General features: G+C 26.5%; 1 protein-coding gene and 1 long non-coding RNA gene across 5 annotated transcripts in view; one reads left to right on the forward strand and one right to left on the reverse strand.

The window, feature by feature from the left end:
• The window catches only part of LOC105836380 (octopamine receptor beta-3R), a 178,438-nt gene that overhangs the window by 112,832 nt on the left and 37,700 nt on the right, over nucleotides 1-27,906 (reverse strand). The window lies entirely within an intron of this gene.
• Nucleotides 1,901-13,066, forward strand: LOC114253940. Its single transcript, XR_003625371.2, has 2 exons — nucleotides 1,901-1,951; nucleotides 12,184-13,066. It is a non-coding gene; the product is annotated as an uncharacterized LOC114253940 (long non-coding RNA).

A 27,906-nucleotide genomic window follows, 5' to 3' on the forward strand; every position in this document is an offset into this window, starting at 1 on the left:
AAAAGGTACTTCTCTAGCATTTTTTAGCATTTATAAAATATTATTTTTATAATATGCAATAATTAACTTGTCGTGAGCAATCCAATATATATGTTATCGATAGATTAGCTTAAATTAAAAATATAATGCATTTTTTCTAAATCAAAATTAGTGAAATTTTACTGATTTCAGAGTCGGTTGTTCCAATTTCTTGGTAAACTTACCTATCAGGTAAATATATGTTATCTTTATTTATTTAAGAAAAGAAATGAAGATAGACATGCTTACCTGGTAGATAAGTTTACCAAGAAGTTGGAACAACTGGCCTTCAGTAATTGACATATTCATATCTATCAGATAGTATATCAGTCAAGTGAATATGCACAATCTTTTAGTCATAATACATTGATTCCGATTAGTGAGAGTATTCTTTATTTAATTGAAATCTGAAAAACAATAAATATTTAACCACAATTATAAATATAGCAAATCAATGATTAACATATTGTTTCCGATTTAAAGAGCAAATTTCCAAATTTGACCAATTAATTGATCAGAAATCTACAACAGGCTATTCATTGTCTACATCCTAATCTATTTTCTATTCATAATATTGAGTCTGAATAGCTCATTAATATGATCCTATTCCTAAATCGAAGCTGATTTTAAAAGCAAAGTTATAACTTAAATCATAGCTAAAACTGTAACTAAAGTCGCCTTTTTTACGATCAATTTAGTTTCCATATAAAAAATATTTGCATCTTAAATCTAGACAAAAATCTTATTTTGATGTCTCCTTTTTTTTCTGGTCTTTTAGTTGTGCAAAACTGTCATTCATCCAATATACTTTAATTAGTAATTAGACCCAAAACAATAAATCTTTGTATTTCCAAATATGTGACTAATTTATAGAATGCCAATAAACTAATTATTATTAATGTACCAATAAGATTGTAAATATACATTAATTTCTTCTTATATTTGTCATTCAAACATATACTGTATAATAATAACTGAATAAAATACAGTTTTACTCAGTTATTATAAAAATGTTAAACATTAAAATAAAGATAAGATCGCTGCAGACTTAAAAATACTGCACCGAACAAAATAAGTTGTAATCCAAAGGCGACAGATCGCGTGAATACGCTACGTGCGGAAGAACTTATCAACCCAAGTTAAAAATAGTTTGCTAAGTACGAAAAGCAACATGCGACCTGACTGTCAGGCAGCAAAATGATCTTTTGGCCTCCTTATTTACTAAATGGTCTTTTTTGTTCAAATTTTTTCGATTAAATTATTCAACGATTGCACACACAGCTCCCAATTGTTTTACGAATTTTTGTTATCGCAAATCATCGGCCTCCAACTTGTGCAATGTTCCAGAGCGTAATTAGTCACTAGTTAAAATCACTAGTTTGAAACTAATATTTGTTTGTGAGACACAAAACATCTTCACCAAAAAGTAGAACAAATTGATTCGCACTTTAGTAGCGTTTCTTACTTGTTGAAACATTGTGTTATTATATCAAATACATAACTTTTCATTGATCATTGTTTACTATTGTTTTAGTCATGGTGTGAAGATACGAGGTGAATCATTTCCGTGGATGCGCAGTAGCCTAAAGTAATAGCCAATCACCATTTACCAAGAATGCAAGAATCCAATATGGCTGCATTGAGTGCATCGAAGTGTTCCTGAGCATTCCCGTACGATAGCCTGAGTATTGCCCGAGTATTTCTGTGTGATAATCAGAAGGTTTCTGTACGATAGCCTACGTTATTGAGCAAAATCAAAATTACCAACAACGTTAAAAACATACTGTAAGATCTGTAAATAGTTTTATAAGAAATATGGCTGTGTTATTGTATAAGATGTATGTAGCAAAAGAGATTAAACGTCTATATATTTCAGAGTGTTCCTGTATCTTGTAGATAAAGCCACAGGTCTCATAAAAAACACTCAAGATCTGTAAGTATAGGCAAATAATATGCAATTAATTTAGCGTTTCCATTTTGCGCTTGTATTCTTTGTTGTTTTTACACCATGGTTTTAGTAGTGCTGCGTTTGGCATTGCAAATCTAAGATGCTAGTTAGCAAAGTGATTTTAAATCGCGTGATCTTAACGAATTCAAGCACCGAAATTAATTCCGAGATGTGAGTTGCCAAACAAGTTTCGAGGTAAAAGAGCAAACAAATACCCGTGATTTGGCAAGCCAAACGCAGCCAGAATTATATTTATCACTAAATTAAGATGTCTTACAAATTCGTTACCAACGAATTAAATTAAGACGTCTTACAAATTCGTTATCAACGAATTAAATTAAGACGTCTTACAAATTTCGTTATTAATTTCTTCAAAAACACGAAAGACCGGGAACTTATATGAAATTTAAATAATTACACTAATTAACAAAATTTTGCTACTTTTAAATTGTTTTTAGGGAAATGGGTATTTTTTATTAATTTAAATTTGCTGAACATGAATCTGAAAACCTGGAAAATATTAAATTGGCTTTGGTTTTTAACATAAACGGTTAAAATGCAACAGGTTAAAAATGCAAAAAACTTGTTTTTTATTATTTGTGAACATCTTTAAAAAAATAAACTGTCGGAAGCTTCTAAAAATCTTCTAATTAATATTTAAAAAAACCTTAAATATTGCCCTTTTAAGCTATAGAAATATTAAATGTCATTAACTTAGAGTTCTCAGTAACAGTTTGATAATTAATTAGTTTAGGGAACACCGCGCCGCGCGCCGATAAGCTTGACATTGACATATGTTATCTAGGACATGACCCTGCGTAACTTTTCTTTATAACTTAATTGGCGGTCATTGTTTATTAAAAAGTTATTATTAACGCTCCTCCCCCGCCCACGCATTCTCTATACCACATAACTTCACGACTTTTCGTGATCAGTGCAAAACGTGATCTTTATAAACATGTAGTTTTAGAAAATTACATGTAATTCATAAAACATCTTGTGTTTATAACTTTCTAATAAACAATGATGAGCGACGGCTAAAATTTTTTATACATTACTCATGATCTTGACAACATATGTCAAGGTGAAGATCATTGGAGATGGGTCCCCTATTCAAAATTTTTACAGAAAATCTATTAATTTATGCGTGCTTTATAAAAATTAATGCGAGGATGTTAGACAAAGTCCTCCCCTTGTACCCCGCCCTCGCGTTCTCTGCACTACATGAGTTTGCGACTTTAAGTAAAGCAGAGATATCATGTATCGTATTTACAAAACTTTTCTTGTTAATAACTTTTTAACAAATAATGACCGTCGATTAAGTTGTAAGTAAAAGTTACTCAGAATCACGTCCTTGACAACATATGTCAAGGTCAAAGTCATCGGCGCGGTGTCCCCTAAACTAAATAATTACCACTTTTTATGTTATTTATGAACTCGAATAAGCCCCGGTGTCTTTTGCGAATAGAAGTGCTTTCTCATATAAGAATCCTTTGCCTTTAATAAATACTCTTTAAAAAAATAGAGCAAATTTTTATTTTTAAAGCAAATTTTATTTTTAAATTTTATAAAAATATTTTGTTTGAAATAAGTTGTATTAATTCCACAAAAAAATTTGAGACCAGAAAGAATAATACGCGCGGCCAGAAAAATGTGTAGCAAAATAGATGTGCGCTCGTAAAAATAACCACCAAGTTCTCCAAATTAACAGCGTCTAATATTTCAATTTATAGTCTAAAAAGGCATTTATTTTATCTCAATTAAAAAGTTCTAAGACTTGATGTTGTTTTTCTATAAATGTTAAAAACATGTTTTATTCACCTTTGATCCGATTTGTTTAAAAACTACACCATTTTATTGTCAAATTCATATTTTTCGCGAAAAAGTATCAAAATTGATTGTTACCAACCTTTTTTGTTTTCTCCAGTGTTATATTAAAATGCTAAAAAAAAAGACTATTTGCTCACATCTAAATTTTGTTGTCGAGACACTGAAGGCATTACGTGTGCAATGTGTTATTGCATTCAAAGAATGGACTCTTCGAATGCAATACTAAAATATAAAGTTGGAAAGTAATGCATTACTTATATTATCGCTGCTAGCTTTACTGTTTTTGGTAATGATAAAATATTTATTTTATCTTTAATATAACAAAGTAAAAATGTTGCTAAGTGTCACGCATTAGTTGAAAAAATAATATAACTAGATAAAAATGTTATAAAAATGTTTTTCGTGTAAAAATAGATTTAAAAGTATGTAATAATTTTAAGCATACAATATAAATGCTTTTTTTTAAACATGTTGCAATATTATTAGTTTAATCTGTATTTTTTTAGAAAAATAATATAATAATATCACAAACTTGTTTCAATAAAAATAAAATTTATATGTTGCATAATTTTTTTATTGCCATGCTCTAATATTAAAAATATTACATCTAAAAAAATGTTTGTGCGCGTTTATATGTGTATGTATTTTATATAGTTATTAAATGTAACTTAAAGGCAATTTTTTTAACAAAATGTGTAATATTTTAAGATATATTTATATACAAAATTCTTAAAAATATAGGTGTGTATTCCAATTAAACACACACAAAGCACTTAGCTTAAAATAAATAATAAAATAAAAAACACTATTAAAATAAAGATGTTTAATGCAAAAACTTTCCGTTGCTTTACGCTTAAGTTGTAAAATTGCGCTGTAAACACATACTCGATATTATTTAAAATCTTAATAATTTTATTATAAATTTTTTCAACACTTAACAATTTTATTATTTTTTAAGTAAAAATGTATTTGAAATTTAAAGATAAATAATATAATATGTCTTTTGTAGACAAGTTTGTAATAAAAAAAATTGCATTATTATGTAACAAGAACACACACACACAATTAATACATTTAAATTATGATATATGTATAGTGTCATATTTAACTTTATATTTTTCTTATAATTCTCTATTCTATAGAAGGAAAGAAAAAGAGAGAGAGAAAGAGAGAAAGAGAGAGAAAGAGAGAGAGAGAGAAATTAGAAATACTTAATAATAATAAATTCCGAGGTTAATGTAATTGTACTTTAGCTTAATACCTAACATAATGTAAATAGTACAACATAGTAATTTAATAAAGTTAATGTCTTTTGAGTTGATTTAAGTGAATATATTACTAAATTTTTGCTAGACAGCACACAGATGTTTAAAAAATGTATTAAAAATGTACGTAGTGGACGTTTCGTACGTATTTAAAATATTCAAATGCTTAAACATTTAAAGCATTAAAGAAGTTCTGTTATTTTTCTGGACATCTAGAAAATTTAAGTAATAAACGAATCAAAATTGGACCTATTTTAACTATTTAAAAAATTTTCAAAAAAAAGGTGTATTAGATAGAGTGTTGTTTTAATGCAATGTATAGTTAATTTGTTAACAATTTATTAACATTTTATTAACTGCACAAATATATTAACAAATTAATATCTGCACAATAGCATTAAAACGGTACAGAACTTTAAGAATTACAGAATAACATTATTAATTTATTAGTATATTTTATGCAATTAATAAATTGCTAACAAATTAACTTCAATTTGTATTAAAAACAAACATTCCACCTACACTATTTTTTTATTTTTTTAATAATTGAAAGAGGTTTAATTTTAGTCTGTTTAGTTTTTAAATATACAATACATATTTTAAAAGCAATTTTTGACTGTTAAACGACTATATTAATAAAACAAACGAATAAAAACTTATATCATCATTGTTTTAACAGCGTAAATTACAAGAAAGTGTAATGAAAATTAGGGATTCTATTTTTTAAAAATTAAAATAATTTTAATACGATTTTTGTATTATTTATTATTCAAGATTAAGAGATGCATCTATTCTTTTTGTTTACTCTTTATCTCGCTCTATCAAAACAACAGACAGATAATGCAACTGTAGTTTGTTCAACCTTATCTAGGCCAATTCTCAAAAGAATGTTTTTCTTATGCTATATATTATTTCAATACATGTAAAAAAAGGTAACAATTATTTTACACAATAACTTTTTAGACGAGAATTTTTTTCAAACGTAAAATAAACATTTTTAAAACGTACAAATATGAATTACCTCCAACGACATTTGAACAAAATAAAGACCAAAATCGGACGTCTATGTTGCGTGCTATTCGGATACGCAATTGCAAATATAAATTCTTTATGAATTACAAAATACACGACTATAAGTTAATAAATTTTAATTATTATTAAAGAATATTTGTCGCTCGAATTGTTGGAAATATCCGGAATTAACATCATTGCTTGCAAGCAACAATATACTCGAGTTTGACTGTGCCCGCTAAATAGAAACCTTGACTATCGTCTAAGGTCTAAGCGATAGCTGATTGTGTCGAGTTGAATCTTGTTTGATTAATTTACCGAAACGCGTAATTATGCAAGCATTGATGATGATAATATCGAAATACGAAAAGCCATATTAACGACTGTTTGATGTTAATTTCGTGAGATTGCTGCTTTTAATTAAAAACAAAGAAAAAAGAGAATATAAAATAATTTATATTATTAATAATTTCTTAATAAGAAGTAATTATTTTATCTAAAAAAGAAATTACAATCAATACAATATTTACAAAATTATAATTACCATCTTAAACTTTTAACTTTTTACTTTTTCTGTCTAATTTCTAATCTATTGTTATGAAAATTCTAAGTTTAAACGTTTTGAAAAACGTTTATCAAAAAAAAAAACAAGAAAGAGTAAACATTTTCTATCAATTAAAATGTTAAAAAAGAAAAAAATTTATTATATAATTTAAGCTATTAACTTAAAGATCCTTTTAAACAAAAAAATAAGGAAAAAAGTATTCTTTTTTAAACACTATGTTTAAACAATATTATGTTAACTTGCAAAAATTTATATATTCCGCAAAGCTATGTTACTATCATTTTTGTTACTTTTCCTGCAAATCGAATGAGCTTTTCTATTTAATCAAAAGGAGATTTTATTGATTCATTATAGTCTATGTACACACACATACTATCCTTATTCAATATACTGTACTAAAGTTACACACACACACACACACACACACACACACACACACACACACACACACACACACACACACATACACAGAGGTAAAAGTATGGAGCTAAAATATCTTGAATTAAAAGCCATTTAAGAACAAAATATGTCATGCAAAAGTTTTAATTAATATAATAAAAAACTATACCCATTTGACTTTAAACACAGATGAAGGAACTCTCAAAGTCAATTTTAAAATTTTAAATGGCAAACCTTTTATTTTTTCTTCTATATTTGTACTGTTGACATTGACACTTGATTAAAACACTGTAATAAAATTCTTTTCGGTTAAATAATTTCCGCGCGAAATATAAATTGACAAAGTTCAGATATCGTTGAGTATTTGAGCATTTGAAGTCATTAAGTATTATGGAAATGACGAACCATGGAGTTCTTATCGCTGCTCATATTCTCGGCATTCACTTAATACACAACAACACACACACAAAAGGTGTAAATTTGATCAAGCTATTTCCATGTGGTACACTTTAGAGAAAGAGAGAGAGAGAGAGAGTGAGTGAGAGAGAGAGAGAGAGAGAGCGAAAGAAAGAATGTAAAGCATTTAAAAATATACAGAAATATGTTTATTAAATTCAAAATGTCATTTTATAAATTTATCTGTATTTTACAACTGAAATATCTGGATTGCGCAATAATTTAACTGCTAATTAACGACATATTTGTGTCCAGCATCTCTATCCGTAATATAACGGCCGAATTTCACATTTATTTGTTAATTTAATACAAATACGAACTGCTAGCGGCATAATTTGATCATCACTTCCGCTTACAACGCATGTAAACAATTATGGAATTACTACGAATTGCATTGTCTCAAAGAACAAATTAAGCCAATATTTTGTAAATAAAACAACTTTTTGTTAAAATTTTATTTAATTAAGACAATTTTTAGCTTAATAAAAATATGTTTTGTACTTACACATGCAAGGTGTCTATAAAATCAATTCTTGCCCTTTATGTTTTGAAAACGGTTAAAATTATTAAAACCCGCGAATTGTGCTCGATTATTTCGGAGTATTCTAATCTTCTCAATCCCTTAATATGATCAAACACGTATTTTTTTATAATTTTAAATTGTTTCTAAAATATAGAGAATTATAGACACTTTGTATGTAATGTTATGTTAATTTATGTTACATTAATCTACGTTAATCATAATTTTATATCAAATTTACCTCAATCTTTTAACTATCAAATTTAATTTTTTGTAAACAGCTTGCAAAATTCTTTTATAGCTTTTTAATTGAAAACTGAATATTATTAACTAAATATAATTATTGACATTAAAGATTAATGAATGACGAAATTATAGCTACGTATCAAATAATAAAATTTAATGTTGTAAATAACGTTTTAAGACTAAATTAAATTTTAACAACGTCCTAATTTGTTTCAATTTAAATATAAATATTTTAATTTAAATGTATTAGCGTATATATAAAGTTACAACAAATACGACTAATTTCTAAAAAAAGAGTAAAAAGAACAAAGAGGAAATTATGTACAATCTAATATTTATTTTATTATAATACCCTAATAACTTTTAATTTTATACAAATAAATTAATGATTATTGTTCATTTGACTATGATAAGAGCAAAAGTCTATGACGTACATGCATATAATGAAAACGTTCGAAAATGGACATATCGCAGGAACAGTTTAATATTTGAGCTTTGTCGGTGCACTTTGAAGCAGTGCAGTGATGCGCGATGTATTGGCACTAATTAATTCGATAAAATGATGTCATAACGCAAATTAGGACGTTTCACAGGACGGCTGTTTATGAATATTATCGATTGTGTGTGCAGTCTGTACGTATTACAAATATATTGTATATCGCATTACAGATTCACATCAGAACGTATCTTAATTTCTATAATATTAAATTTGAAATTTACAAAAATATCTGCAAATTTATAAGACATTAATAAATGTCAATTTTATATTAAACTTTATGTTGTCACTACTATTCAGCAGAGGGAATACTATTCGAATACCGTTAGATTTAGTTGATTCTACTGTATAAAGTATATAAGAAAAATTGAAGTAATATTTTCGTTCTCCAAGTTCAAAAGATGAATATAGAGAGCATTATTTCTTTATAGAAAAACGTGCTAAAAGCTCGAAAAGTTACCTCGTACAAGTGATTTGTTTTGTTCGCACCATTTTTCTTTGACGCAGAGAAATTCGCCTCCTCTTGTAAAGGAGAAAAGAAAAGAAATGTTTATTACAGTTGAAAGTTGTCGACGAGAGTTGTCACGTGAGAGAGACTCAATCCGCCAATCACTTTCTTGCGAGAAACGAACCGCGAGAGCACGAATTGCATCTTCACTCATTACGGCTTAATGAAAATGTTCTTCCTTCTCTTTGTAAAGAAACTTATACTTGGCTCATGACAATAGAATTCTCAAATAATGAAAAAAAGGAAACGCGTTTTTTCTCCTCTTGACGACATTTTCTTGTAGGACAATTGCGAGACTTTGAACAGTTTAAACAGATGAAATCCCTTTCATGAGAATTTGTGTAGAAGATAAATCGTAAAGGCAATGAAAAATCAATGAAAAATTAGTGAACAAAGCTATGCAATTATTGAAATTTCACTGAATTGAACGTTATAATAAATAAATATTAGCATATTTTATAATTATAGCAAAGAATGATAAAGTTTGGAACATAATAAAGGAAAATTTTATATATAATAAAAATATTTCATAATGCATCACATAAAGAGACATAAGAAAATAAATTTTTACGAAACTTTCTATTTCAATTCTTTATTACTTATAATTTGAAAAAAAAACTAATTTAGAACTAATGTTAAAATAATTCATTGTTTCCTTCTACCTTTTTTATTAAAAAAAAAAAATAAAGATAAAAAAGAGGGAAGGAGAGAGTAAGAAAAAAAGAGCTATAATTTTCAAATATTTTACATACATACAGAATGCTCCACACGCGCATGTCACATTTTATTTTGATATTCTCAAGTACGTATGCATGAGAACATAAATAAAGCTTTTGCAATATATAAGAGATGTGTAAGAAAAATATTTCTCATAAGAATAAAGGAGGAGACATTTATAATAAATTGGCAGATCAATAAGAAATTTTACCTGTAGGCATTCTGCCAGCACAGAGTAGAATACACTACGGATAATCCGATGAAGATAAACAGAAGTCTATTATAACTTCCAAATGCTACAGGATAATAAACTTATTCCCATCCTCTGTGCAGAAACAGTGATTTAACGGCGGACTAATTTTCATGATATAACGATGTTTAAAATAAGATTGCCTCTCAAGGAAAGTAAGTCTTTAATGTTGTCAAATAAATTCGCGACGCCTTGAAAGACCCGAACAAGTTTCTCCTTAGTAAGAAAAATACATACAAAACGTCCCGATGAAAGAAGATTCAATTAAAGTGCTAAGAAAAAAAATGTTTTTCGTGTTTTTGTGATCTCTAAGAGAAGAGCTATTGTACCGATAATAATTTTTCTTTTGGGAAAGCTAAAGTATGCCAAACTTTATTTAATGATTATACACACACATACAAATACAGTCTTATACTGACATTCTATATACACCAAAGTTCGCTTTAATAAGCAACGCGCCATTTACAGTTCGCTTTTAGAAAGGAGCAAAAAGTGCATCCACACTCCATCCATTCTATAGATATTTTCATAATAAATATAACAGAAAATGGATAAAGTTTCGAGACCATATTTAAGACAAAAGTTTCAAAATAGATACACCAGCTACGAAATAAAATGAAATTTGTTACCCGCAAATTTATCTGTTTGCTATAAATATTCTTTTGTCAGAATTGAAAAAGTTACTTTATAGAAATAACTTACCGTTATAGTTTTACTCTCTTAAAAAGTAACTAATTATTACATGTTAATTATTCCAAAATATAACACGGCACAGTTATGATTAACAAAAAGTAACAAGTGATTACATTTTAGTTACTTTTTCGCAACGTTCATGCATTGCTGCTTTTAAATACAAGAATTTTACATTTCTGACATTATTAAATTCTTTACTTATTATATACTAAACACTCAATTACATGCTGCACTATAATGAATCATAGTTATTTTAATAACTTAAAATCAAAATCTCTAATAGATTAACTAAGTTAATAATTTAAAATAAATTTATATTTATATTTATAAAACGTATTATTAAAATTACCAATATTTTTTTAGCTAAAAAATTCATCAAATTTAAAATTTTATATAAAAATTTTATGTTAAAATTATTGTAAACCAATGGTTTTGATAATAAAACAGAAATTAACTTTAGCTTGTTTTAAAAAATAAAGTCTCAACTTTAACGTTTATATTATATAACTATTATCGAAGTTAAATATTATTTCATTGAACGCGAACTATATATCGATAAATAAGTAAAGTGTACATAATAACTATAAAAATAACTATTAAATTAGTTACTATAGCTATCTAAAAATGTAATTAAATTATAGTTATAAAGAGAAAGAAAGGAGCAAAATTAAATTACTGCAGTTACTGAAAAAAGTAACCCTAACTATAATTTTATTACAAGTAATGAGTTGCTTTCCAACACCGATCTCATGTATGATTTTTAAAATAGTTTCCAAAAGTAAAACATGTATGTGTGCGTGCGCCTCTGTGTGTATGCGCGCGCGCACGTACAAGATATGAAAAATTGACTGTAGTAATAAAAGTTAAAAAGAGCAAATAAAATATTCTTGAAACTAAAAGCAAAAAAGAAAAAGTATTTTCTTGTAAATTCCATTTACATGACAAACATTTGATCTTATTATAAAGTGCAGTTAAAGAGTCCACTTATTGTCAAATAAGTTCATGACGTTTTGAAAGAGCAAATTTCTGCTTAATAAGAAAAACATACAAAACATTCAGATAAAAGAAGATTAAAATAAGAAAGCAATTAAAATAAGAAAAACTGTTTTTCGTGCTTTTGTGATTCCTAAAAGAAGAGCTAACATTTTTTTCTGTAATCAGAAAAATTAAAGTATACTAAACTTTATTTAACTTTTAGAGAACCGTTTTATTTTGGACGACTTTTTTAGTTTTAGTGCTAAAACATTTTTGTCCTTGTCAGGGAGTTTAACTACGAAAAAGATGACATTGCTCCAGCACCAATATTAGGCTTCTGGTCCGAAAAAAATAAGTGGTTATTTTTTGCTGTATTTAAACTTTATATTATTGTTTATTGTTAAAATGATTGTTTAATGTCATTTGCAATAAAAATGTGTTGAAGAATATGTATAAAAACATAATTATGTCACACTTTGCGAGATATGAGATGGTGAAAAATGTCATTATACAAAACAACATTAATTTATTTCGAAATAATTGCGCATATTATAATAAAAAAGTGATTTTAGCTAAATAAATAATGTTTTCGATAAATCTAATTATAAGCATAATATTAGGCTTTCGTTCCCGGAAAGCTTAATAATTATACACATATGTGCAATCTTATATCGATATTCTGTATTTGCGTATCAAAGTTTGCCTTAGTAAATAATAGGTTGTTCACTGTTCACTTTCGGAAAGGACAATGAAAAGCGCATCCACGCACTCCATCCATTCTAAAATAATTTATATAATAATTAAAAGATCACAAATGAGTAAAGTTTCAAGACAATATTAAGGAGAAAGTTTCAAAATAGACTAGCTATGAGATAAAATAACGTTTTATTTTGTTATTCATAAATTTATCGGTTTGCTATAAATATTTTTATGTGTGATTTTTTAAAATGGTTTTTAAAGGAAAAACGTGTGTGTGCGCGTGCGCACGCGTACGTGCATGCGTGTGTGGATGTGCACAAGATACGAAAATTGTTTATAATAAAAACTAAAAAGAGCGTGAAAACAGTGTTATAGGAAATATGTTTTTTTTAATAACGAGATATAATTATGACCAAAATGTAATTTGAATACGAATAAATACAGATACACCTTTTTTATGAATAACTGAATTCATGAAAGATTTTATTTTAAAAATAAATCTAGATACCAATACATATGCATATGATACTATAATACGTATATTACAATAATATATAGTCACATATGAGATTATAAAAACTATTTTTTTTTTAATTGCACTCTCCAAACAATAATAGAGTACTGACTAGAGGTTTTTCCTCATCCAATTCTAAAAGTTTTAGCTAAGTTAGTTGAACTTAGTTCATTGGCAATCTTCATTTGAAGTAATCCTCTGCCGTTTGTCGAAATTATGTTGACTCGAGCAACGTATCAATGTAAGAAGCTTTAAATTTAAAAAAATCCCGCCACGCATCATTTATTAAGAAGAAAATTTATAAGGTTGATTATCTATCTCGTACATAAGTTTTTGAATGGTTCAAAAAGTTTAAAGAAAAAAACAAAGACGTCAGAGTTTCGAACAATTATTAACAATAACATTGAAAAAATTGATGAAATCAAAAAGATTATCAAAGAGTTTGCACAATTGAAAGTAAACATCGATAAAGAAACGGTAAAGTAGATTTTACACGAAAATCTTAAAAAAGTTTGCGCAAAAGTGATGCTAAAACTCCTAACACCTAAACAAAACTCGAATAAGCATTTGCCGACATTCTTGCATTCTCATAAATTTCAAATAAAGATTGCTAACGATTATTCTACTAACCTCGACGAAATTGTTAAGTTAAAATGAAGGAAAAACCCACGTTTATACTCTGTATTTATTACTATGTGACAAAAAATATTGTTGAAGCGCGATTTTGATTCTGAAGTTTAAATGTGATAAAGAAATTAGAATTATGTTGTGTGTATACTGTGTGTGTGTGTGTGTGTCTTTGTGTGTGTGTCTGTGTGTGTATTATTTCACTATACCTCATGTTTGTTATGATACGCCTTAATAATGAATGAGTGAAATATTCACAAATACTATTTAGATACATTTAGTTGCTGCATTCAGTATTATGATTGCTCACTCAGCGGCTAAGCAGCAGTTGAATGTTACCTTTTGAATTAATTATCTTATCGTTAGATTCAATTAATTATATTAAATTGTTACTCTTAGCCGTTTAGTGAGCAATTGTACTGAATGTATTTTTAATGTATCTAAAATGTTACTTTAGATAAGATACAGAATGAAATGTAATTAATTAATTCTGAATTAAAAAGTTACACAGATACACAAAAAGTACGTAGTAGTTAAATATCTTACAACACTGAATGCATAAAAATTATTCCTATAAGTAAAAACAGAAAAGAAAAATATTTTGTTATGAATTTTATTTATGACACACATTTAATATTATTATTAAAATTATTATTAAAATTATTTAAAGTTTATTGCATTAGTTTTTATTTACAATTTTTTAATAAAATTTTATATTGATTTTTTTTTAAATAAAATTACAAGATTATTTAAAATTTTTTGAATTGCAAATTAAAAGTTTGATAAATGTAAAAAAAAGAGATAGTAAAATATTTATAATTTTTTACACTATTTAATAAAAACAATAGTCCATTTAATAATTAAATAATTTTAAATAACAAGAATCTAAATTTTCTTAATGTTAACATTAATTTAAAATTTTTTTTTTTTTTAAGTTTTGTCGAGAGAATAATTGCCAATAGATCGCTAACATAGATTTCCTAAAGTATCCTTATATTTTAGAAAGCATTACACTTAATACTGATAAGAACATATTTGATTTAAATATTTAAAAAAGTTAAAATTTATATAGCCATTCATTTCTATACAAAATTTGTTAAAAATAAATTGTTTAAAAACGAGAATAAAATTGCACGATTTTTTTTTAAATTGCAGTTTAAACAATAGCAAGTATACTATTAATAATATTAGATTATGTTCGTAATCTTCTAAAACCATTTTATTTATCTGTTTTCTGTTTATTATTTTCTATAATATAGTTTTAATCATAAAATCGGAATAATGGAACCATATCTATCCACTTGATATTAGAAAATTAGTAAAAATCATATAGAATAGAATAAAAAGTACAGTGTTATCTATTAAAGAGATCTATCTATTAAATTAGTAACCTAATTTAATCTTTAAATATTATAATGCTATTATAACTGCATTTTGCAGAATATATAAAATATTTTTATAAATCGATAAATAACTTTTCACATCAAAGTAGAAAACATTTATTGCATTCTTATATAAATATTACACTTGTAACTATTAGCTTTTAAATATTTTGTACAGAAAACTTATGTAAAACAAAAAATAAAAGAAAAATGTAGTATGCTTAATATATGGAACTCATATTGTCAGATGCTCATTTTTGCTAATCTTGCGAAATACTTAATTGCAAGTTTGAATTAATATTAATAAACCTATTATAAGATATGACAGAAGATACTTTCTAGTTTATATTCTAGTTTATATTTATGCTTATAAAGTTTTAATTTTAGTTTTGCTCAAGAAATATAATTCAAAAAGTAACATAGTATATCTGTATTGATAACCTTTCTCTATAAAATATTTTTAAAAGAGACGTATTAAACGTTAAATATAAGTTAAAAAATTTATCACCCATTTTTCTTAAGAAAAGTTAGTATCTGATCTTAATTGATCAAAGGATCGGTAAATGAAGTACTTCGGAACAACCTGCATAAATTTTCATTTGCACTAGGCTTCTCGTGCAATTATCTGCTTTTATCACTGAAGAGAGCTCTTAATTGGTGTACGAATTTTTTCGTGCCCATTGAAAGAAAAAAATAGAAAGAAAGAAAGAGAGAGAGAGAGAAAGGCGGAAGTTGCACAACGATGAGATGCCGGCGGATCGATGAAAATGAGTCACCCGGTGTGGTGTCCCGGCGGGTCTACATAGGTAAATAGGTTAGCGCCATTGAGCGTGCGCCCTTAAGGCCGCTTCTTCCTTACGGACCGCTTACTGAATCGATAGAGAAGAGAAAGCGTGCGAGATGTCCCTATGCGAGAATAGAGAAAATCCTTCGTGGCTCGCACACGCGGTGGAACGATTCTATCACAGCTTCAATTTTCAACTTTTACACAGCTTTTCACATTGCCACACATGTAGTGTTCTCCATTTCCAATTTCCCTGACAGTAACATAGATTCATCGAGAAAGTTGATGGCGTACGTGATATAAAAGCAGAAATAAGAAGTATTCGTCGGATATTAATTGTCAGCTCGAAAATCGACGAAATGAAAGCAGAAATGTTTATAAAAATTGAAAAGAGTTCTTTGATTGCAGAATCAAATTAATTTTTTTTATTTTTCTTTTTTCATTATCTCGAGAGACCTTCTTCCAATTTAAAAAAATAATATTTTTCAAAAATTTAATAATAAAGTACTAATATAAATGTAAAATATATGTGTACACATTTTAAAACAAAATTTTATTTCGTTTGCAATTTTATTTCGTGTGTGTAGTAATTAAATTTTAGTTCCATACAGCCGAAATTTAGCTACCTTATATAAATTCTTTCTGTATCTAACAGCATCTAATCTTTCTTTTTCGCGTACCTTGGTCAAGGCTTTCAGCACTTATCATAAGTGATTCAATTTTCCCCAATTTTAAGGAAAATCCCTGAGGCAAATCCTTTGTTAAGCGCAGCCCAGCCAGCCCAGTAAAATCTCTAGATACTTTGTAAATGTCATAAAAGATTTTTTTTTGGAAGATAAAATTTCTCGTAAACGTGTAACCAACGAATGATGTCCTTTGGTATTTAATAGTGCGTGTAAGAAGCAATCAAGAAAATAGAAAAGTGCACGAGAAAATAAGAGCGGCGAAATTGATGGGAAAATAATAAGAACAAAAACCAACATCGTCTTTCTGTGCACATTCTGCGTGAATTTTCTATATTTCGGCTGCTTTCCCGGCTGCGCTGCCGCCTTAAATCAAATCTACAGTTGTAGTTGCAGCTGCAACCGCGGCGCGTTGAATAAAGGTAAGTTTAAGAAGAATTTTATCGATGCTATCTACTAAGGTAGCATCGATAAAATTCTTTAAGGCCTTATTCAATGTAATATTATATTTTTTATTAATAAAAATAATTAATAAAAATATGGATGTTAATTCAAATTCTAAAATAATAAAAGTTTAGTTAAATGTTTTAGAATCGTGATATAACAAATTATTTATTAATTTTACAATTGGTATTACCTATTGTGTTTAATTATTTTGTTATATAATTATTTATCTTTAATTCTTCATAATTCCAATTTTTATTATCTTATAATATTTCCATAATGACTACTTAATATTTATTTAATTTGAAATTATATCGATATGTTTTAATATTTCCTTATTAAAACCTGCATTTTATTAATTTATACACTAATTTATACACTAATGCACATTGTGCAATGATGATCGGCCGAAATGGACATGCGGGAAAAATCGGAAACGAAAAACGTGAAAAAATGTGTCAAGAGCAAATAGGGTGGAACGGCCTGATTGCGAGAAGCAGAGAGCAAAATTGACATTTTCATTTCTGTATAGTTTCGTTTGAGTCTCTCTATATCTTTCATCTCTGTTACGTTTCTCTTATCATTGCCCGATTATGTAAGGCCTGTGGCACACGCTTTCCGTAAGACGTAACAGTAAGGTTTTGACCAATCACATACTCGATTTAGCCAGTTACGGTTACGGTCGCCCAATCCAATGTGTCGAAACCTTACTGTTACGTCTTACGGAAAGCGTGTGCCACAGGTCTAATTCACGTTTGTGTTTTAACATTTATGCTTCCAACCAGGTGTGTGAATCTAAAATTGTGTTAAAATGAAATGTGTGTGTGTGTATGTATGCATGTGTGCAAATTTATTATAATTTATACAACATAATTAATGTATAAGTTTTTGATTTTATACATATGTAAATATAAAATTAATTACTTTACAATTATTAAATCATTTAGAATCTATGTAGATTATTGTAATATAAATAACATTTTTGCGATAAAAAAAAAGGTTTATTGGAAGATCTATTACGGGATAAGCATTCGTATAACATGAGGTCAGAAAACGAATAAAAAAAGTTTCATTGACTGTTATTAGTTTTCTTTCCTTTGATGGGAAAAATGTTCCTTAATGTTTCGTAATCGTTTCTACGATTACGAGGGTTGACTTTGCGGACGTGGAAGACTACCGGTTTCTTCCGCAGCTCTTTGAACCAAAGAAAAAAAAAGAAATGCGAGGCGATCGCATCGTTAAAACTCACAACGCCCACTACTTATTTCGTAACAGCTTTTACGCCAATGCGGAATATCCGCTCTTGCAATCTCGACTCGCTTCAAGACTTTCGAGAGGCTGACTTCGCGGCTTCATCCAATAACATTCGTTAATTGAATTTTTTCAACAATTAGTCTAACAGAGACAAAAATATTTCATTCGGCCGATTCAATTCAAATAGGCGTCATTGTGTACATCGTATTCTTATAAAAATTAAAGAATATGTGATTAAAATTGGAAAAATCCAAGAATATTTCTATTTTAAACATTGATGATTGATAAAATTATTCAATAAATATAAAAGCAAATCGTTAAATTTACATAAAATAAATAGATGTAAAGAAAACTTTATTTTTTAATTAAATACTCAAAAAAGAAGGTAACAATACATAGTAACTACTATAATTTTATATATATATAAAATATACATAGTTGAACAAATTATATTATAATTATTGTAACTAAAGCTTTGATTGCAATAACTATAAAATGATTTATTCAATTACAATAATTCTACATGTAAAATTATAGTTATCTTTTATAATTATTATTACTATTACTATTACTATATTACTATTACTACTTTGGTTCTTTATGTAACTAAAAATTAGTAAATATATGTAAATATAGAATATACCTAAAAGTATAAATATAAAATATTTATATACATTATTATCCATTATAAAAAATAAGTAATAATTATGCTTAAAGATTACCAAAGGAGTGCTTAAGGATTAATGAAATTATTATTAGTAAGAGGATATTTCCTCTAATAAGCATAACCACATAATTATGAACTTTACATTAAACAAGGCTTCGAACCAAACCAAATATTAAACTTTCCAAACTACTCAGGTATCGTTTTGATTTTCAAAGGAAGAGAGAGAGAGAGAGAGAGAGAGAGAGAGAGAGAGAGAGAGAAGAGAATCTAGGAAGGAGCGAGGTGTTATTAGTGATTCTCCGTTAAGTCTCGCTCACCCTAGATGACCTAATTTCTATCGCGTTTATCTCGAGCCTCTTGATTCTTTGTTGACAATTCGATCCTATTTTCCCTCGTGCCGCGAGGGCATGAGATATGAACCACGCATACACGTGCATCAATTCTGGACGTTTGCCAATGACCCTGCCACCTTTCGGTTCAATATTCCAACTTCCGGTGGGATCGCCCACAGTATTCCCTCCTTTTTTTATGAGCTACACTTTGCCAACATTTCGTATTCGCTGAACACCGTACACGTGTATCAAATACCGCAAAGTGGATGAATGAGTTTATTTAACATTTAAAATGGTTCTACAAAATGCCTTACTCTCTTCAATTTATGAAATATGATTTGTTAATATGGAAAATGTCTATTCATCTTTTGTAAATAAATAACAAAATAATGTGTGTATGTGTGTTGACTTGTATTAAGTCAAATACTCAGAGTACAAAGATGTAAATTCTTTGTAACATATAGTAAATTTCTTTTAAGTGTGTGTGTATATTAATTACTTTAAAAAATTTGTTTTGTATTATATGTCCTTTCTTTTTTTTTCCTTTTTTAAATTATAAAAACTTCTACATACTTATAACACCTCTGTTGTTCTATTTTGTTTATATAAATATTAAATTTTATTTAACTTAAAATTAAAATATGTTTTTTTAATAATTAATATATTAAATTAATTAGTAACATAAAGATTGTAAACAACAAGAAGAAAGATGTAGTAGACAGCGTGCAAAAGTCGAAAAATTGATGTCAGTCGCGTCGTCATAGAGCTATAACGGTTTGGATTACGTATTAATAATGTGCCTATCGACTTTTCAATCAAGTCTCGACTAGCAAAGTTGTTGCAATGCCGTTTAAGTTATTTTTGGTCTTTGGCCTTGATGTCTTGTGTCTTAGTGTTTAAAAGGGCAAGACCCGAATAGTTCTTATCCACAGGATAATGTCTCTCGTAACATGGCGTATGTGATCCATTGTAATCCGCTTGTCGGAAATCCGTTTCAAGATTTCAAAATAATTTGTCCAAAATCGTACTTCTTCGAAATTTTGGCAATTTGAAAAGATAAAACTATTCTTTTACGCACACATAAGACATAAAAAATACAATATAGTATACATTAATAATAAATAACAAGAAAAATAAATAATAAGTTGTAAAATTGTAAAATCGTTTGTAATAATAGCTTGTTATTTTTTTCCTTATATTTTAATTTTTTTCTTATTTTTTCTTTAGCCTTTTTGGTTTCTTTTCCATTTTTAAAATCTGCATTAAATCTTATTACATTAAAAAATTATTTAATTATATTAACAAGGCACATATGATTGAGTATGTTTTGGTAAAACCAATCAATTTTTAATTACAATAATAGAACTCAAAATTTTATGACTAGTACATTCGATAAATTTTACGATAAAAATTTGTTTAATATTTTTCAGTTAGATTTATAAAACTTTCAGTTATATTTACTAGACAAATGTAACGTAATCAAAATTATAGTTAATGTAACTTTAGCATAGAATTCTAGTAGTTCTATTATACGATGTGGCACAATGTGTGAATTTGTTCACACAACAAAATTGTAACAATCGAGTGAACACAAAACACGTCAGTGTTTTGTGTTGCGTGTGTATGCTGTAGTGAAACAAAGTAATGTAATATGACTGATAAGAAAACGTCTTCTCTTCTCATCGCCAATTGTGAAAAATGTTCTTAAAGGTTTGTAATACAACAGTATTATACATGCAATAATATATTTATTATATACGGTAGTGTTACAAAGCAATAATTATGTAAATGTAAATTAACAATGTTACACATTTTTAAAAACTTCTATATATTTTTTTTAAATCCACAAATATTTAACAAATATATTAATAAATAAATAATTAGAAATTTAAATAGAAATTTGTCGATAAGAAATTTTGATATATCTAACAGAAATGAATTAATAGTGTTTATCCGATAATTTTTCTACAAAAATTTTGATTTGTCCGTTTTTGAACATGCAGACATAATGACTACTAGACTTTCTATATTACTGCAAGCAGATTTATTTTTTATTATTTTGTTATTTTAGTGCACGTAATAAAGTAATAAAGAAAGCTATTCATTTTTCTTTTATCAAATTATGTTCCACGAAATTCAGATTCCACGAAAGTTCATATATTTCGCAGGGCTACATTTCAGCCTTCTTTCTTTCATCTTTCTTGCGAGCCGAATAGAATTCTCTCACGTTTCCAACATTTTGTCAGAAGGAAACCTTATCAATATCTATATTTTATACTCAATATAATGTATTGAAAAGCGTAGTATATTATATAATTTTAAAATATCATCGAAATATAGTTTACAGAAATTTCGTCAAAAAGAATCACTGGCAAGTAGACATTTTTCTTCAAAAAAACAAAAAAAGAAGTTTCTTTTTTAAAAAACAGTGTAAATAGAATTGGTAACATATTAAGATATTATTAGTAATTTTTTAAAAATTTATAAGAATATTATTATACATATATACATATATATATTATTAATATATAACTAAATATTAATAATCTTTATTTTTTTTTCTCTTTAATTTAACAAGAATTTTACAAAAATTAATAGAATTTGTAGATAAAACATATAATACAAAGTACCAAAATTTTATATATAGACTGCAGTTTAACAAAATAAAGATAAAATTATTAAAATTATTGTAAAATAATTTATATTATATTTTAATATCTCATTCTTTTGTGAATACTTTCATACAATCAAATTTTACACATTAATCTGCAAGGATCATCTATATTTCAAACCTATTCGTACATTATTACAAATCAGTTTTTAAATTTAATAGCAGAAAATGAGATGCTGTTTGAAACACAGATTCTTAATTTCCAGAAATACATTTCAGAAACTTTTATCATAATACATTATATATTATTATCAAAATTGTAACAATTATTTGATAAAGATTTCATATGCTAATAAAAAATATATGTGTTACATATTTCTCTCAATAGTATATTCAAGAATGTCACCAACTCATCGAAATTATTATTTAAAATATTACTGTTTCTTTCCTATTTGATAAAATCAAAATAAATAATAAAGAAATATTTCAATCAATAAAATAGAGTTCTATACGATCGACAGCTAAAGCTTGATGCTAATTATAAATTTATAATATATTAATGTAAGAAATATTTAGTATATGTATAAGTGCACAATCCAATTACGCACGCACGCACGCACACACACACACACACACACACACACACACACACACACACACACACACACACACACACACACACACACACACATATTTGTCTAAGCTTGTATATAATGTATGAATCATATTTTGTATGTATTACTGAATGCAATTTTGTTTTTGTATTTAAACAACAATAAACTCTTGAAAATAATAATTTATTTTATCGTGTTAAGCATGATTTACGATATCTAATATGTTATATAAAATTTGATAAAATCACACGTCTTTAAAATAATACACAGCATTATCTTTAGTAAGAAATCAATTTTATAACTCACTTAATTTAAACTAGTGGCTATAAAAATTATAAAATTAATAATGCTTTAAATCCCATAAAATAAAAAATAACTTGAAAATTGCACAAGCTTAATTTTCACACTATAAAAATAAAATTTTACCTTGTAAGAGTGAATTTTGGCTCTTATTAAAATGACAAATTACTTGAAGAATTGCATAAGCTCAATTTTTACCCTTTTGAGTGACATTTTGTTTTACGAGATTAAAGATCATCTTGCGAAAGTTGTGATGTTGATGGCAACTCTGATTACTATGTTTATTTATTATAAATATTTTTTCAGGATCCGCTATTAATATCATTAGCAGAAAAATAATGTTAAATACTAAAGCGCAAATAATTATGATAATTGCATAAGTGTAATGGATATATCAATAGATCAATATCACACAGATAGTAAATTATAATTATTATTTGTAACAGCATGTATATATAACGTTTGTTTATAATGCATTTTTAATTTTTAGGAATTTTTAAAAGTTTAAGAATTTTATAAAGTAACAATTAGGAGTCTTATTTTTTTAAATAAAATATTACAAATTTGTCAATTTTGTAATTGGAAGGAAAGGAAATTGGAATTGTAGTAGGAAAAAAAGGGGAGAAAACTCTTCTTTTTTAAATTATATTTTCTAGTCACCAAACTTGATATATTTTACAAGGTTATATATTTTCATCATTTTCATCTTCACTTTTCTCGCAAATCGGATGAAGTTTTATTGTGTTTTGTAGAAATAAAATATCGATGTAATATATTTTACATAACACTATTTTTTACTCAATGTAATGTGTTTTAAGGAACATAATATATATACAGTACCAAAATAATACTGATACATGGTTTGCAAAAATATTGTCAAAGAAAAATTGCGGTAGATACTTTTTGTTAAAGAAACTGTTAAAAAAGTAAAAAGTGCAGTCTTTTTCTCAAAAAATCATGTGATGTAGACAAAATTGGTACATTAAAAAAGATTGTTAGTGATTTTTACTCGTATTTAAGAATTTAAAAAATTCTAATTTTAATTTTAAAAAAATATAAAAAATTAAAAAATTACAAATATATACGGGCGTATTCAGGATTTTTCTCAGCGGTGAAGAAGGTTATCAATTCCGTTAATACATATAGCAGCAATTAATACATTGCTTTTTTGGATGATTTTGAGCTTAGAACATCTTGTTGTTTCTGGTTTTTAATGAGAAAAATATTAGATTTTGCCGTAACATTTAAAATCATAACTTTTCTCTTTTTTCTAAAAGAAAACAATATGTTACGTAATACGAAAAACTTTATTCATAATTAAAAGTATTTTATAATTAAAAATCGTATTCTATAATTAAAATTAAAAAATATATAATAATAGGGAAGGGAAGTAAGCTTCTCAAACTCTCCTCCTATACAATACATTCAAGCAAAGATATAATTCTGTTATTATTCAGTAGGAAATAGAATTGTTATGAAAGGATTTATATTACTTGTTTTATTATTTTATTACAGTATCCCTTTGTGCATACATTCTTCATATATTTTCTCTCAATTAAATAAATTATACATTATACATTATACATTAATTTGCAATTTTAATTACATTTTAAATCTGTTTACATGTTATTACAAATTTACTTTATATCTAATGTTTAAAATATTGGAAAAGAATGTATTGTTTCAAGTACAGAATTTCAGTTCGCGGAAATACGTAATAGAGGGGCTTCTATCACGATGCTCTGCATTCAAATTATGACTGTTTGATAAAAATTTTACGCGTCAAAGTACAAATTTATGTGTTTCGCTTATCTCTCGATTGTCTGTTCAAGAAAACGGCCAACTCATCAAAACTATATTATTACTTTTTTTGTGTTTGATATAATCGACACGACTTTGATAAAAAAAATAAGTACTATGATATATGTATATGGTATGAGTATAAGCGGATACACTTTGACATTCGTAAAAACGTCGTATTTTATGCACTCGATGCAATGGTAATAGAATGTTTGATACATTCTATTAATGATAAACTGACAACTTCCTAAAAATAGTAACTGTTTTTTATGTTAAATAGTTCACGTTCTTGGAATATATAGTCACACGTTTCCGAAATAATATACATCATCATCTCTAATAGGAAATTAATATTGCAGCTCGCCTAATATGATAGAATTAGTAAATACAAAGACGAAAATTGATACCATCTATGCGACGACATTGATAGCAACTCTAGTTATTGCGGAATCTAAATTGAATGAAGTAAATGATTGATTTTACATTAATTTCTCAATCTAGTTTCATTTAGTTTAGTTTATATTAATTAATAATATTTTAACATAAAGAAAAAGATTTACAATATTAAGTCAAAGTTGGAAGAAGTATTAATATATTTTTTAACTAAATTAAAGTTAATCATAAAATTAATTTAGTATTACGTTAAAAATTAAGATTAAATTTAACTTAAGTTAAATTAAAAGTTAATTTAAAACGTGTCATTTGTATTAAATTAAAATGTAATTTTTAATAATTAAATTGTTCTAAATAACAAAATAATACATCTCATCCAATAAATAATTATTATAAATTAACAATCGTATTTAGAACGCGTTATAGAATATTGATTTAAAAAATCAATTCTCAAGTTTAGAACATTTTTAATTACTTATCTTGATCTTAATTTGTTTCTAAACATTTTTCTCTCTCTATTTCTTTACACAAATTTTGCTACAATTTTACTACAAAAATTAAGCAATTTGTCTTTTCCTAACTTTATGAAAATTTAGAAATATTTCTATATTAAAACACAAATTTATAAATCTTATATAGATAAAAAAAAAAAGAGATGTAATAACGCGATGTGACCAATATTCAATTTATTGTTTTAATTACAATTTATTTTATGATGATTATAACAATATTTTCGTAAAAAATATTAAGAGTATTTATTTTTCTTCTCCCAGTTCTTAATCTCTTGTTAGAAATAAATGATGATAACCTCTGAATTTCTATGCGCTTTATTAAACATATACAAGACTTATAGTTTTAATGCCGTACCAGCATGTTCCGAACAGCATTTTAGAGAAAGTTTTCATGGCAAGATACTCTCGATAGTTTGCTATTGTTTTCCAAGATGTTATAATCAAGTAAATGCTTTAGATGGATGTTTCAGATCGGATTTACCTCGATCGTTACACCTCGAGTATGCATCTTCGGCGCTGCAGAGAGCATAATCGTACAATTCTCTGTTCTATAATCGCACACATACCATGTGTACTGCATATATCAAAATATTATTTCTACGCCGTTTCCAAAAATCTTCTCGAAGACAAATTGCTAAATAGTAGATATTTTTGTTTGAAGAAAATATTTAAAAAGACAAAGAAGAGTGAATATTTTCTTTGGTGAATGTAAACAATATTAATATTTTCTGAAGTACCCCGTTAACGACTTTTACATTGTACATATATTCAAGATCATCATCACATATATTGTATAGATCCTAATTCAAATATAAGAAAAAATATATAAAATAAAGAATAAATATGAATACTATAGTCGAGACTATCACCACATTAATTCTATCAATATGAAAAGTTTTCAAATGGATGTCGCATTCTAAAACAACGTTGCACTAAAATAAATATAGTTTCATGGAAACGATGTTATTACTTCTTTTCTTGTACATGTAATCTATACAATTTTAATTTAAAAAATACTTAAATGTATAAGCGGAAACACTTTCACACATTCTTATATTTAATATAAAAACAGTGTTTTATGTACATTACGTGATGCAATAATGTGTTTTATGTATGTGAATAATGATAAACTCTTGAAAATAACGATAATTCGCATTTTACCGCATTAGGTAAGTCATGATCTTTGTTATATATATATATATATAAAGTAAACCGTTTTTGAAGCAATATACCAGTAAAAAGTCAATATACTCTACCTTGCTTTATTTAAACTAGGAAGTATGAATACTCTAAAATTGATCAACGTTTTTGCGGTAATTATAACATTTATGGCAACTATAATTACTGCTTCACATACAAGTAAAGTAAGTAATTGATGTTACATTACATTATTAATTTAGTTTTACCATAGTTTAATTATACTTTAGTTCCTCAAAAAACGTTTACATTAATTATATACATATTCTTAACTTTTAATATTTAATTTTAAGTTATGTTTTTACACACATTTTTTCTCTTTTTTACACATTTCTATACAAAAATTATTTTTACATAATTAAGTATTTTATTTTAGCTAATAAATAAGCAAACATTAATTAAAATGTTAACTAAATAACACTTAATTTGTTAATTTCATACAAATTACTTAATATTTTTGCATCTACGTACTAAATTTTTTAGTATTTTAACAAAATTTTTTTTTCCATATACTACAAAATTTTCGTATACTATACTGAAAAAATTAAATAATTTGTCATTTCTTATTTATAAAGATACAAAAGTATTTCTACTAAAAAAAGAATGTTTAAAAAGGACTAATTTTTGCCCCCAAAGGTGTAAATAAAAGAAATAGTATTTTTTTATAGATTTTGACCTCTTAAATACAAAAAAAATATTGAGAAGTTTGTGGGCGTTGGGGAACATCGTGAAAATTTAACAAGAAGAAGAATGTGGTAAATTGTAGAAAAGATGATGTATATTGAGTCATTACAAAACCCATATGAGTTTTTTTTTAAGGCTGAAGAGAAGAAAGATAAAAAAAGGTATGTTTTGTGTGCGTTTGTAAGTAAAAATAAAGTTTGTAAGCAATTGAACTTCTGATTGTGTATATAAGTGTAAATAGGTTGTTTGATTTATTTAATATAACTTATGTCATTTTGTAAACTGATTATGATTTTGTAAACTGTGCATGAGTATACTTTATGCACTTTACCTTTCCAAAACTATTATCTTCTACATTTCGCTTTTTTTAATCTCATTATTTGCAAATCACATTATTCCGAATCCGGAACTGCAACGAGAATGCGACAAGATATTGGTTCCATTTTTTTTTTGTTTTTTAATGTGTTGTATTTTTATTTTTATATATTTTTATTTTCTTTTTGTATATTTCA

Source organism: Monomorium pharaonis, chromosome 4, assembly GCF_013373865.1.
Source record: "Monomorium pharaonis isolate MP-MQ-018 chromosome 4, ASM1337386v2, whole genome shotgun sequence".
NCBI classification, from domain to species: Eukaryota; Metazoa; Arthropoda; class Insecta; order Hymenoptera; family Formicidae; genus Monomorium; species Monomorium pharaonis.